Source organism: Ochotona curzoniae, unplaced genomic scaffold, assembly GCF_017591425.1.
Source record: "Ochotona curzoniae isolate NIBS_2020 unplaced genomic scaffold, NIBS_Ocur_1.0 contig_4895, whole genome shotgun sequence".
Lineage (NCBI taxonomy): Eukaryota > Metazoa > Chordata > Mammalia > Lagomorpha > Ochotonidae > Ochotona > Ochotona curzoniae.
Genome location: NW_024466413.1, coordinates 307,814 through 321,629, shown reverse-complemented (window position 1 = coordinate 321,629; position 13,816 = coordinate 307,814). Strand labels below are relative to the sequence as shown.

At 59.3% G+C, this 13,816-nt stretch overlaps 1 protein-coding gene across 1 annotated transcript in view; it reads right to left on the bottom strand.

Moving 5' to 3' along the window:
• TRAPPC9 (trafficking protein particle complex subunit 9) overlaps positions 1–13,816 on the bottom strand; it is a 338,695-nt gene that overhangs the window by 163,215 nt on the left and 161,664 nt on the right. The window lies entirely within an intron of this gene.

Genomic DNA, 13,816 nt, shown 5'->3' with positions numbered 1-13,816 from the left:
AGCACCGGGACCTCCACCCGGGGCCTAGCCGCTGCCAAGTGCGCAGAGCAAGGACGCCCGCATCGGTCCTTGCCCTGCCTCGGTCCGGGGGTAAAAACACCGGCCCGGGTCCTCAGCAGTCCGGCTCTGGGCGCGTGGTCGCAGCCGTGGCGCAGACTGCGGGGTACGGCTGCCCGCCCTGGCGCAGCCGCAGCTGTACCGTCCACTGCGGCAATAAGAGCCGGCGAGGTCCTTGTGGCGCCACACAGCCGTCCGCCCGGGCAAGCCCGGCCGGGCCAGCGGCCTGCGGCCACACGGCCGCAGACTGAGGGCCGCGCGGCGCGCCCGGGGTTTTTGCCGCGCCGGGCCCCGCCCAGAGCCCCTCCCCGTGTCCTCGCGGCCGGGGCGGGGACAGCCCGGCTCGGAGGGGCGCCCTGCCGCTGGCCAGGGCGCCGGGGCAGCCTGCGAGCGCTCCCTGGAGGACAGCGAGCCACCAACGGGCTCCGGACCGACCGCCCAGCCCTGCTGCCGCGCAGAGGCCGCTCCGTCTTCTCTGCCGGCCGGTGCGCGGCACGCGCTTCCAAATTCCAGCGAGCGTTCCAAAACGCCCGAGTTCTATTTACTAGAGCTGTGGGGCTGGGTGTACGAAGTTGCCCACCACCCCCTCCCCGGCCTCCAGCTTTTGGTAAATGCTGCACCGAGAAGGGAAGACTAGCGTGTGCGCGGCAGACAGGCGCGGGCAGCCAGGTGCGTGGGCTCTGCACTTGGGCACAGCTCCCCGCGCATGGCAGCCGAGCGCCCTGCGCTGCCAGGGGGACGCGCGTCCTTCACTTTCCGGTCTGGTTTGCCGGTGCCTGGCAAGGAGGCTCCCCGTCGCCGTCCGACGTGGAGTTAAAGCTGGAGACCGGGTCTGACTGCACGGCAGCTTCTAGAACAAGACGGATGCGGTGCCGTGGATTGAGGTGTCTTTCAAAACGACCTGCCACTCCCAGGGTTGAAAACACTGGGCGCTCATTTACAATTCTTTAAACATTATCTAGTGTGCTTTCCTGACTACTCAGGTAGAAACTTTAAAATTGAGACGGGAATAGACACATGTAAATTTAATTGAAAACCTCAGGCTGACCTGCAGGGAAGCTGGACAGCTTTTCATGTAGGGAAAGTTCCTAACAGATACAGGCTCAAGACATGAAATACTGAAAAATGAAATCCAGGGGACAGAGCTGGCCCGCGGGCTCCCTGCAGACCCTCCTCAAACAGCATGCTCCCGGCTGGCCTGCGCTCCGGCGGCTTCACTCACTTACTGCCACATTTCTGTCTTCCCACTGCAGTGGAGCGGTGGCCTTTGAGCCAGGCTGCAGTGTGCTCGGGAGTGGGCGCTGGCATCTCCCCGTGGACAGCACTGCTGGCCGCCACTCAACACCCGGTGCGGAGCACTGGGAGGGGGGTGCTGACAAAGCACGGGTCTGCGAGGCGGGGAGAGGCCAGCAGTGCCGGGGGCCCAACTGGGGCGCTTCTCCAACACCCCGCTGCACAAGTCGAACCCGCGGGCAGCTCCGGGGAACGAAGCCCTTCCAGCTGGTAAGCCGTTCGGGAATGTGGTTGAGGGAGCTACTTGACAGCCACCGGCGGGCTTCCCGCTAGGGGGCGCCAGATGCAGGCGCACGCATCCGGGCTGGCCGCCGCAGGGTCAGCTTCCGTGGCCCAGAACACACGGCTCCTCTCCCCAGCCAAGAGCACCAGCAGCCCCAACACCAGGCCCTGCGCCCCTTCCCTGCTGGCACTTAGGTGTTATCACACGGAGGCCGCATCTCAAGGGAGCAAACAGCCCCAGCTTTCCGTGCCTCCCTCCTCTCTGGGAACGCCTGGACCACATCCCCCGAATACTACAGGCTCCGTGTGCCCTCCTCCTGTCCACCTCGGTTCAAGTCAGAACCTCCCCAGTGCCTCCTTGGCCTCAGCGTCTCCTGATTCTCCATGCCTGCCCACCACCTCCTGGGTCCAGCAACCACATCGGAGCAGCCTTGGCTCCCCACGTGGCAAGCGGACCGTGGTGGCTGGAGCCAGGGACAGCAGTCCGGGCTGGAGGCTGCAGCCACACTGCCCTCCTCACCCCTTCGACGGGGAAAGGCCGTGGAAGATTGATGTAAGCACTGAGCCTGCGGGAGGAGGCTGCCAGGTGGGACTGAAGGAGAAAAGGGGTGTGGGGCCCCAAACAGAAAGGACCGCTGAGGCACACGGCCATGGCTCAGAACAAAGGCACCTCCCTGTCTCTTCTCCCTCCCTCAGTCCACTCGCCCCTGCCTGTGAGGACACGGGCACATCCTGGCTGGAAGTGCCAACTCTCAAAGCCTCAAGAAGTAGACAGAGGGCTCCTTACATGACCATCCCACTAAGATGTGGCTCAGGCCTTCCAGGGAGTGCCAGGGTGCCCTGTGCCAGTGTGTCACACACGGGCATCAGACACTCCCACCGTGGCACCCAGGAGGCCCAGAGCCAAAACAAGCAGCCCCACAGGAAGGGACCCAACAATTCCTGGAGTGCCAAGTGCAAGGGCTAGGCAGGCCAGGTGAGTAGGTGGACTTCCACTCTGGGAGCAACATGGAGGCATGCCAGGGTGAAGCTGGCAGCATCTCCCCACCCCTTCACCAGGCTCAGGAAAGCAGCCCAGACAGGAGGGCAGGTAGATTGAAGCCGAACTCCAAAAGCCTCAGGTCTTGGTCAAGCCCACAGCCAAGGCCAGGAAGGTCACATCAGAGGCACCACGTGTGCACACAGCCAGTATCTTTATGCATCCAAAAACATGAGGACAGACGTGTAGAGACACCCATACACATGGTGTGCACATGTTTTCACACACTAACTCCCTGAGTCCCACTGAACATCGCTACTTTATGTCCATGCAAAGGCAGGAGCCTGGTACTCCACCTGCTGCCCCGCAAAGTGAGCAGTGCACAGGGGTCCCAGGCATCCTGGGGCCGGGGTCCCAGGCATCCTGAGACGAGCTGCAGGAGTCACAGCGGCACCTCAGCCTCTGCACTCTGTGCCGGCAGCCACCTCCAGCGTGCGCTGCTTCCCGTGCTCAGGACCCTGACTGGATTTACCCATCCAAAGTCCCCTCCTTGGTTCAGATGGTGGTTCCAGCATGGGCATTGCCTGTGCCAGGAACACACACCCTTACATTCCCCAGGGCTCAGGGAAGCCAGCTCCTCAGATGGGACAAGCCCAGAGCTCACGGAAGTACCCACCCGGATCCTCTCCTCTGCCAGCCTTTGCTGGATCCAGGGGCGTCGTGACCTGCAACACAGTCCTTGGTCACCTCAGGTGGCACAGAGAGCCAGACAGCACCTGTTCACGGCTCCTGCAGGGGAGGGGCACTTGTCAAAGGCCCTAAAACAGAGATGTGACAGAGGAAAAGGCACCACCAAAATTGTGTGTGACCCCTGCTAGGAACAAGGCAAGGCACTTTGTCCATGAACCTTGGCAGGTGTGCCAGGTGCGTGTGTGGCTGTCGGTGGACAGAGGAGTTGGCTCTGGAGTCTGAAAGCAGCCCTCCACACACTGCATCGCTGGGGGAGCCTTAGGAAGGTGACTCCTCCATAGGTGCTCCTCCAGGGGACACACCCACAACTCCCCACCCCAGCCCGGGAAAGAACATTCACGAGCCCTTCTTCCTGTGCCAGCTCAGCCACGTTCATAAGCAGGGAAATGACAATAAAACTGATGTGGCCACGGGAAGCTGTTGTCTGGCTTTGCCCAGAGGCAGAGGGTGACAGAATCCCAGCCACAGCAGTGTACTCGGCCCCATGTGCATGAGGCAGCAGGGGAGATGCCTGATGCATCATTCAAGCCTCTCCACAGGTCTACCAGCTGACCTGTCTCTGCGTGAAGGGGCCAGGGATGACAGCAGTACAGCTGCAGGCCTGCTGCCCAGAGACAGCGCTGTCCAAACCCAGGCCTGCCTCAGTCCAACATGTCACACTACACACTCCACTTTCTACTGACGTGAGAAGCAAGAAATAGTCTCCCTTCTCTTTTTTAAAGATGTGTTCGTTTATTTGAAAGGCAAAGTGAAAGCAAAAGAGATCTTCCATCCACTGATTCACTCCCCAGAAGGCCGCACCAGCCAGAACTGAGTTGATCCAAAGCCAGGAGCTAGGAGCATCTTGCAAGTCTGTCACACGGGTACAGAAGCACCGGGACCTGGGCTGTCCTCCACTGCTTCCCCAGGCCACTAGCAAGGAGCTGGATCAGAAGTGGAGCAGCTGGACATGAACTGGGGCCCGTCTGGGATGCTGGCATTGCAAGCCGTGGCTTAACATGCTGCACCCCGAACCAGCCTCTCCCTTGTCTCTGTTCACTTACATGTTGCTTCCTATTCATTCACTAGTGTGGGGGAGCGGTGGGGAGACGCTGCCTGAGCGTCCACACATCTGCCTCTACCTTAAGTGACAGCAGCAGCTATGCTGTCACGTGGGAAGCAGCTACCAGATGCTTCGTGTTGGGGGGGGGGGCAGACAAGACCTAGCTGTTTCCCCCTTGAGGAACTCCATCTCAGGAAAATGGGACAAACACCATCACCTCGGCCACACCCCGTGTCGCATGCAGGCCACCGCCAGCTGACTCCCAGGAGGACGCCAGAGGAGGCGGCGGCCACGCACGGGGCTCTCACAGTAAGCGGGGCTGAGACTGACCACAAGGTGCACCTGAAGGCAGGCCTCTGGGAGCCAGGGCGCGACCCTGGCCAGTCAAGAGGCTGGGCCAGCGGAGAGTCCGCGGGGCTCTGTTGCCTGCCACACAGAGGCACCAGGCTTAGTGCACACGTGTGCCCTTCAAGATGGCACAAATGTTAGCCCTCGTGCTCTGGGGCAGGGGAACAGCAGAGCCACTGGGCAGTCATTTGTGTTGAGGATGGGCAAACAGCTAATAACCCTTGCCTGGCTTCATGCTGGCATCATGTGGGCTCCACGTACCCAGTGCCAGGGTCACATGCTTGATGCCTCGGGGGCTTGGGCATGTGCAGCTTCCCTGGGGTCCAGGCTGCGGAGAAGAAGGGTCTCTGGCCACAAAGGGGCTGTTTTCCTGGAGGAACGCTCGCATTTTCAAGGACTCAGCTCTGCCTGGAGAGCCTCCAGGCACCCTTTTGGCTGAGGAAAGCAGGCCGCAGTCTTCCTCTGCTGACTGCGGGATGTGGGAGGCGCTGCCCCTTCCCAGTTGGTTTTCGTGTTAATTGGTCCTTGCCTGGCAGGCCCTTCCTGTCGCCTCCTGCGCACCTCTCTCTCACTCACATGTAGTTAACTGTGTCTGAGGAACACTGCCTCGGAGAACCCAACAGCCTCCCCAAGCCACCCACAACAGTGTCCACTCCCGAGTCAGGTCTCTCCCACACCCCCCACAGAACCCTGGACATCCATGGCCACAGAGGCCCCACAAACCTCACGCCCATTCACAGGGGCTACTGGGCTCCCATCTGTGTCCCCATGACTGTGCCTGGCACCCCCAAGACGCAGTCCTCACAGCATGGGGGAGACTGAACGCCCTCAGGTCGTGCACCCAGCAAGCCAGTCAGCCCCCAAACTGGTGTGTGCCACAAAGATGAACCGAAAAGCAATCCTACCAGCAACTGCCACCCTTACCAAAGACAACCACGTAGTCTCAAGTGCAAGGCCATGTGATGTCACGCACCACAGTGTACGTGAGGCTTGTGCATGAAGGAACAGCCATCCCTGGCGTGTCACAGTAGGACCACATCCCTAGGCCCACCAGCGAAGGCTGAGGACCGGATCAATTCCAGGCCGGGACACAGTCAGCATCTGCCACTTGCGGACCAAAGCGGGGAGAGCTTACTGTGCACCTGCTGTAAGCAGCAGCCCTGGCCGGCGTTCAGAGACAGGAAATTCGTCCCTGACAGTAACTGCCGTCACTCCCCTGGCGGCCAGGCTATCTCCACCTGTGACATGTTCTGTACCTGTGAGGATGGAGATCGATTCAGCTAAGCAGTCATCCTCACGCTCATTTTCTTTTTCTCCTTGTTCTGAGAGAGGGAAGGCTCACACAGAGCTGGGGGATGGGATGAGTCACCGGGCTGGCATTGTCCTGACGGTACTGCCGCTGTGCCTGGATTTACAGATTGGAGGGGACCATTATGAAGAAAATATATATATATCAAGCACTAAAATGGATTCATAAAGCCCTAGCCTCCTTAGAAAGACAGTAAGTGCTTGCCATGATTGCCAAGTATGACTCCCTGACAGTGCAACCGCAGACAAGCTAGGGAGGGGGCCAGCTACAGTGTCCAGCTGAGTCCACAGGCATTGCAAGATACCCTGGACTAAGGGCTCAGGCTCAGCCAGGCCACTGCTCACCCATAGGGGACAGAAACTAAAACGAGGCCCGGGGGGTCGGGGCTTGCCTTCTTGGCCAGATTACAATAGTCTTAATTGACATGACTTAGTCCCTTTGTGCCATTCCAACAAAAGCCCCAAGACTGGGTAATATATTCAGTCTTGTTAAAATATTTATGTACTGGGGCCAATGCTGCAGAATAGCATGCTAAGCCTGAGTCTGTGGTACCAGCATGCCATACAGGCGCCAGTTCCTGTCCTGGTTGCTCCTTTTCCCATCCAGCTCCATGCTTAGGTCCTGGGAAGATAGTTCCGGATGGATCGAGTCCTCAGTCCCCTGTATATAGGTGGGAGACCCAAAAGAAGCTCCAGGATCCTGGCTCCAGACGCTCAGCTCCAGCTGTTACAGTCATTTGGGAAGTGAACCAGCGGATAAGACCACTCTCTCCCTCTCTCTCTCACTCCACCTTTCAAATAAATACATAAATATTTTGAACATTTATTTTTATTTAAAAAGCGAAGTTACAGGGAGAAAGGGATGGACAGATACACACACAGATCATCCATCTGCAAATCCGCTTCCTAAGCAGCGGCAATAGCCAAGGCAGGGCCAGGCCAAAGCCAGGAACCAGAACTCCACCCAGGACCCCACACAGGCAGGAAGAGCTGCCCTGTGCCTTCCCAGGGGCATTAGCAGGGAGCTGGCTCAGTTAACGTGCTTGGGATGTGAACTGGTGTTCACACGGGATGGCGGCCGACAGGTGCACCTTACATTACTGTGCCACAATGCCAGCCTGTGAGTGGGTGATCACTCTAAAGACTGGAAGTTCAAAATGAGGGAGGGGCCTGGCACAGTAGCCTAGTCGCTAAAGTCCTCACCTTGGGGCCCGGTGCGATGGCACAGTGGCTAAAGTCCTCACCTTGAACACGCCTGGATCCCGTATGGGCACCGGTTCCAATTCCAGCAGTCCCACTTTCCATCCAGCTCCCTGCTTGCGCGCTGGGGAAGCAGTCAAAGACGGCCTAAGACCTTGGGACCCTGCGCCTGCATGGGAGACCCGGAGGAGGCTCCTGGCTCCTGGGTTCAGGTCAGCTCAGTTTTGGCCACTGCAGTCGTTTGGGGAATGAATCAGCGGACAAATCTTCCTATCTGTCTCTCCTCCTGTCTGTATATCTGACTTTGCAATAAAAATAAAATAAATCTTTTTAAAAAATACGAGGGCAGGCAGTGGCGTGTGGCAGAAGACAGGTCCCCTCCTGCGCGTGCTGTGCGGCAGTGCTGCCCCACCATGAGGGGCTGCAGGCGTCACCATACTGAACACTAGGCCAGAGGCTTCCTGCTGAGCTCAGGAGCTGGATCCAGGTCCAGTCCACGCGTGGCACCAAGGGCAGCATCTGCTTAGGGCTGGGCCCTGAAGGAAAGACGCCTCAGGAAGCTGGTCGGGTCTCTGACAGGCTGCTAGCAAAAATGGGTGACAAGTAGCAACACAGCAATCTGGGAACAAATGTTCACTGCGTACTTCATCCACGCCCAGTCACGCGTGTTCCGTGCCCATCCAGCCGAGGACCCACACCGACCAGCCGGCCCAGAACCATGCCTTCACCTACAGCCGCCTGGAACTGCAAGCCAGCTCTACTTGAGTATTCCAGAGTCCACGCAAATACGTGTCTCACTGAACTTCAACTGATAACTTCATGAGATATGTGGATCAGTGCCGTTTTGCAAAGCAAAGCAGGAACCAAGATTGGCTACAGGCCAAGCACCCGGCTCTAGCCAAAACCAGCACTGGCCCAGGGCAGACTGGATTTCCACCAGCTTCTGCCAAGGAGGAACAAGAAACACATTCCACGCTCCAAAGCCAGCCAGCACCTGCCAGTGCAGGTGATGAATCAAGATTGGACGCACCGAAGCCCAAGGCTTCGGGGCTGGGGCCCCCGGAGTTCTCAGTGAACGGTGGGAGGACTTACCCCAGGACCGTAGGAGGAGGGAGCTTCGAAAAGGTCCAGAAAAATGTACGTTATGCAAAAGCAATGCCTGAGGGTGCAGGGCTGGTTCTGGGCGGGGAACAGCCACATAAACGCATCTTTGAATTTCATTCTCTTCTAATTGCCCTGGCAGGTACCCGCCTCGCAGGGAGCAGCTGCTGGTCAGTGCTCAGGACCAGGGAAGGGCATGGAACAGGAAGTGGGGCGTCGAGAAGGAGAGAATCTAGAGAACCTGGTCAGACAGGCGGAGAACTGAGACGGAGTGGGGGGAGAGACATGCTAAGAGAGCAAACGTGGTGGAGGGGCGGGAGCCCACAGAGAGGACGAATGTGCACACAGGAGCTGGAGCCAGGCCTGGGCCACCCTTCCTCTGGGGCTCAAGAAGGCTCCAAGCTGCCATCACTGAGATACCCATCCGCCACAGCTGGGCTGCAGCTTCCTCAATCCCCGGCTCTCAACTGCATCAGATGCAGTTCCCAGCATCCTCTAGGAAGCCAGCTTCCAACCCCCAACCAAAGTGGGTGTGAGCCTACAGGCACCTCCAGGCAGAACAAGGTCACCTGGGCATTACCACACACCTCAGCCACTGCTGACACAACCATTGCAGGGGCTCAGAAAGGGAAGTGAGCAATCTCCAGAGTGGCTCAGCTGAGCACGGTTGGGCCTTCGGGCTCCAGCTCCTCCCACCCACCCCAGGGTCCCCTAGAGGTCTCCCCCACTCACACCCACCAAGCCCACTCTTGCCCTGGGACTAGACTAGGTTTGAACCAGGAGCCAGGAGTTCCATCCAGGTCTCCACTGGGTGCAGGGGCACAAGTACGTGGACCATCCTCTGCTACTTCCCAGGTACGTTAGCAGGGAGCCGGATCAGAAGTGGAGCAGCGGGAGTGTGAACCAGCACCTGTAAGAAATGCTGATGCCCATTGAGCCACAGAGCCGGCTCTGGGTAGTTTCTGAAAGTGAAAGAGCCTTTCTGAGGGCTCTTCCTGCCACAGACACTCCAGTACCCCATAGAACAGAGTCCCTGAGCTCCAGGGCTTCCTCAGCTCTGGCTACCACAGCACAGGCTGAGTCAGTGCTCAGGAGGCAGAGGGGGACCCGGGACCAGAGCTTTCTCTGGGATTTGCTTCCCAGGCGCCTTGCAGGCCACTGTGTGCAGGTGCACAGTGCTGGTCTGCCCCTGCCCTGGGGAAAATCCCAAGGGAGACAGGCGGATGCGTCAGGATGTAAGCTGGTGCGGGCCCACGTCCTCAGCAGCCCGTGCTGCACAGGCTGCCAGCTCCTGCCCTGGTGCAGGGAAGTAGAGGTCACTAGATTTTCCCTAGCTTGTAAGCTTCTGAAATAATTAATACAGCCTGGAGTCTTCCCCCAGACAGGACGTGGAGACAGGCTCTGCTGTGAAGGCTTCTCAGCCACACACACTGTCCCCAGCACACGCTCTCACTCGCCCATTCCCTCACAATGTTGCAACCCACACTAGCACGGAAGATCCTGGAAATGCAGAGAATAGCTTAACACGAGTGGGCATGGGGCTCCGTGAGAGGGGTGTGCAAGGTGCTGCGTGGCTGAGTGCAGGAGGAGACTTTCCTGGGGACACCAGGGAAACCCCTGCCGGGAATCAGGCTGTCACTGAGACGCCATGGTGGGGCTGAAGGGACACAAAGAGAGAGAACTCAGTGGGGATAGGACATCACAGGGTCATGGGCATGGCTGGACCAGAGCCGGGGCCAAAGCACAGAGAGCTGCAGAGGAACCCAGGAACTAGGGAGGCCCAGCAACTCCAACAGTGGGAGAGCAGACAGCGAGCCCTCACCACGCACAGGCCTGAGTGCCCTCCTGCTGTGGCTCGGCAGTGAGTTCCTGCCCCCAGAACCACTGGCTGGGCTGTGACCATCGCTCAGCCCCTGTGCAGAGAGAGCCCCCTGTGCAGGGAGAGCCCCCCCCCCGAGCAGGGAGAGCCCCCTGAGCAGGGAGAGCCCTCCCTCTGCAGGGAGATCCCCCCCTCTGCAGGGAGAGCCCCCTGAGCAGGGAGAGCCCCCCTCTGCAGGGAGAGCCCCCTGTGCAGGGAGAGCCCTCCCTCTGCAGGGAGAGCCCCCTGTGCAGGGAGAGCCCCCCCTCTGCAGGGAGAGCCCCCTGTGCAGGGAGAGCCCCCCCTCTGCAAGGAGAGCCCCCTGTGCAGGGAGAGCCCCCCCTCTGCAGGGAGAGCCCCCTGTGCAGGGAGAGCCCCCACCTGAGCAGGGAGAGCCCCCCCTCTGCAGGGAGAGCCCCCACCTGAGCAGGGAGAGCCCCCTCTGCAGAGAGCCCCCTGAGCAGGGAGAGACCCCCTCTGCAGGGAGAGCCCCCTATGCAGGGAGAGCCCCCTGAGCAGGGAGAGCCCCCTCTGCAGGGAGAGCCCCACTCTGCAGGGAGAGCCCCACTCTGCAGGGGGAGCCCCCTGTGCAGGGAGAGCCCCCCCTCTGCAGGGAGAGCCCCCTGAGCAGGGAGAGCCCCCTGAGTAGGGAGAGACCCCTGAGCAGGGAGAGCCCCCCTCTGCAGGGAGAGCCCCCTATGCAGGGAGAGCCCCCTGTGCAGGAAGAGCCCCCTGAGCAGGGAGAGACCCCTGTGCAGGGAGAGCCCCCCTCTGCAGGGAGAGCCCCCTGTGCAGGGAGAGCCCCACACTCCTTGTAGCTGGGCTGAAGTAACTGTGGAGACTGCTCTGTGTCCCCATCTATGGCCGACCGGCTCTCAAGGGCCCGTGGTCCTGCCATCTAGCGTCACCCCTTGAGAGCAGAGCAGGAGTGGGGATGGCACCTCGTGTGCTTCCCGCCCACAGCTGCTGCGGAGGGGGCGGGATGGACATGATGGCGCACGTGCTGGAACCTCCTCATCCTCAAGGACCCAGCCGCCACAGGGCAAGGTTCTGAAGGTGGACTCCGCAACAGGAGTGGTCTCTGGCCCACAGCTCGCTAGGAACCGCAGCTCCCACTCCTGTGACAGCAAGCAACAGCGTCCTGCCAAAAACCTGAGGGAGTCTAGAGAAACGGCTGTCCCCTGACAAAGCGGTACCTCTGCCACCTTGACCTGGGCCCGCTGAGACTGACCTTAATCAGGAAATCAGCTGAATGTGCTGGGCTCGTGACCCACACCAAGTGTGTGACAACAGCCTGCAGAAGGCCGGTGCAGGCATAGAAATAAAAGATGCATTTATTTTTCATTGGTGCAAAAAGTTTGAAACCCATGCATAAAGGGGTCTTTAAACATGTATTGTGAAAAACCTGTGCTCAGAATCTAAAACTTACTGCAGCCTAACAAACTCACCTTTGAATTCCATTTCCCCACCCTGGTTTTGAGGCACAGGGCCTGGCGTTAGCAGGCGACAGGTAACCAACAATCATCACAAGCCTATGGAAACCCCATGCCCGAGTATGTCAAACCTCGTCTAGGCTGCAGCCGTGTGACCAGGACACTCGCAAGAAGACACATGGGCCCCCACTCCCCTTGCTGCTTTCCTAGAAGCCGTGTGCACACCCAGGAACTGTCGTGATAACTGTCTCCAAGCCGGGGTCCAGATGCGACAGCAAAGGGAACTTCATGCATCTTCCGGGCCCAGGGACTGCGTGGGCAGCAGCAAACCGGAACTGAGAGCCACACGCTAAGGGCCGAACACAGCAAAGCAGAGGAGGTGGGTGCCAAGAAAGGCTGTGTCAGCTGCTATCAGAGCACAGGGCCGACTCACCCAGGCTGGAGCGAAAAACGCAAAGTGCTGTGGCCAACTCGGGCTCCACCAGCACGGGCCTCAAGAGCTTGCCCTGGACGCAACATGGTACATGCAACAACTGCTCACAAGGGCCACTCTGACACCTTCCTTGCATGGCACATCACCATGGCCCTACCCCCACCACTCACTGTCTCCTTAAAGCCGACCCTCTCCAGGCTGCCCATCTCCATGAACATTCCCGCGCACTGCCCTCACTGCTGTTGCCAGCCCCAGCGCTCCCCGCCCCCGCCTCGCCCCATGGCATGTCTGCCCATTTGTCCTTCAGAATGTATTTTGAAGCCTGCCTGTCTCAGGCTCAGCCAAGAGTCCCAGCCTCCCGCCCAGTGCTTCCAGTCACCCAGGGCCAGCCTCCCCTGCAGCCACACTGCCGTGTTCAATTTACTCTCCACACTCCAGCCAAAATAGCCATTTGCTTAAGTGAAACTGCAAATTCTTCTCCTTACTCAAATCTTTCCCTGGAATCTGCTGACTGTTGATCAAAAGCGGGTTCTGACCCCGCGTCCGCCTCCCCTGCCCAGCCAGCGCCCACTCCTTCCATGGCACACACCCCATCTTCCCCTCACCTGTGTGTTCCTGGTGGCCCATGGTGACTCACTTCTCCTCTGTCTTCCCAAGAAGCCCACCAGCCCCATGGGCATAGCGAGGACACAGGTCCGCTTGCTGTCTGCAACATGTGGGGAGCTGACACCACACGCCCGGCCATCCCGGGACACCTGTGTCCCCCCGTGCCTGCACGGCCTCAGTGCTCCGTGAGGTGCCTGTAGGGGTCATATGGCGGAAGCGTGCAAGGCCCACCCCTCGGCAGCTCACTCACAGCTTGCTCACATCTCCCCCGGACCAGCTGCGTGTACCCCAGCCTTCTCTCGCCCCACCCAAGACATGGAAAGCCTCGTGCGGGACCCCTGCGTCAGTCGTATACCTGCTGGATGCTGCAGGTTAAACCTCTAACTACCACACAAGCGACTCATATGTCCTTGGCCCTGCCACCTGGAACGGAGTCATCTGGGGAGTGAACCAGCAGCTGAAGACATCGTTCTCTCTCTCCGGTCAAACAAATTAACTCATCTTTGAAAAGAGACGGGTCGGGTCCTGTGGTTAAGCCACCACCGGCACCCACACGCGCACACCAGCATCCCCTCTGATCACCACCTCAAGTCCGTGCTCCACCTCCCAGCCACGCCTGACGCGCCTGCGAGTGCAGCAGAGAGGGCCTGACCACCTGGCTCCCTTGCAGCCCCGTGGAAGACCCACATGGAGATTCTGCTCCTGACTTGGCCTGGCCATCCCTGGCTGCCAGAGCCACGCAGGGAGCGAATCAGCAGATGAAAGCTTCTCTCTCCATCTCTCCCACTAACTGTGCTTCCCGAATAAGTAAACAAATATTTGAAAAATTAAATTTAAAAACCAGATTTCTGCTGCCTCTGTGACAGGGAGCATATAAGGCAGCTGAAATGCGCTCTCTCAGTTCTGGAAGTCACAGCCTGAGGCAGAGCTGTCTTTGGGTTGCACTGCTTCTGGAAGCTTCCAGGTGGAGCTGCCCAGGGCTCCCTGTGTCACCACAGTCCCACACCCATCGTCACATCTCCACCCCTCCTGCCTCCCTCTTCCCAGGTCACTCAGAGACCACAGTGCCTGTCTGTGGCTTGAGGTTACCCAGGCAGAGGTCTGCAGACCAGACAGGGCATCTCTGCAGCAAGACTATGGCATCGGCTGCCTGGGCAAATCACACAAGTGAGCCTGACACAGACTG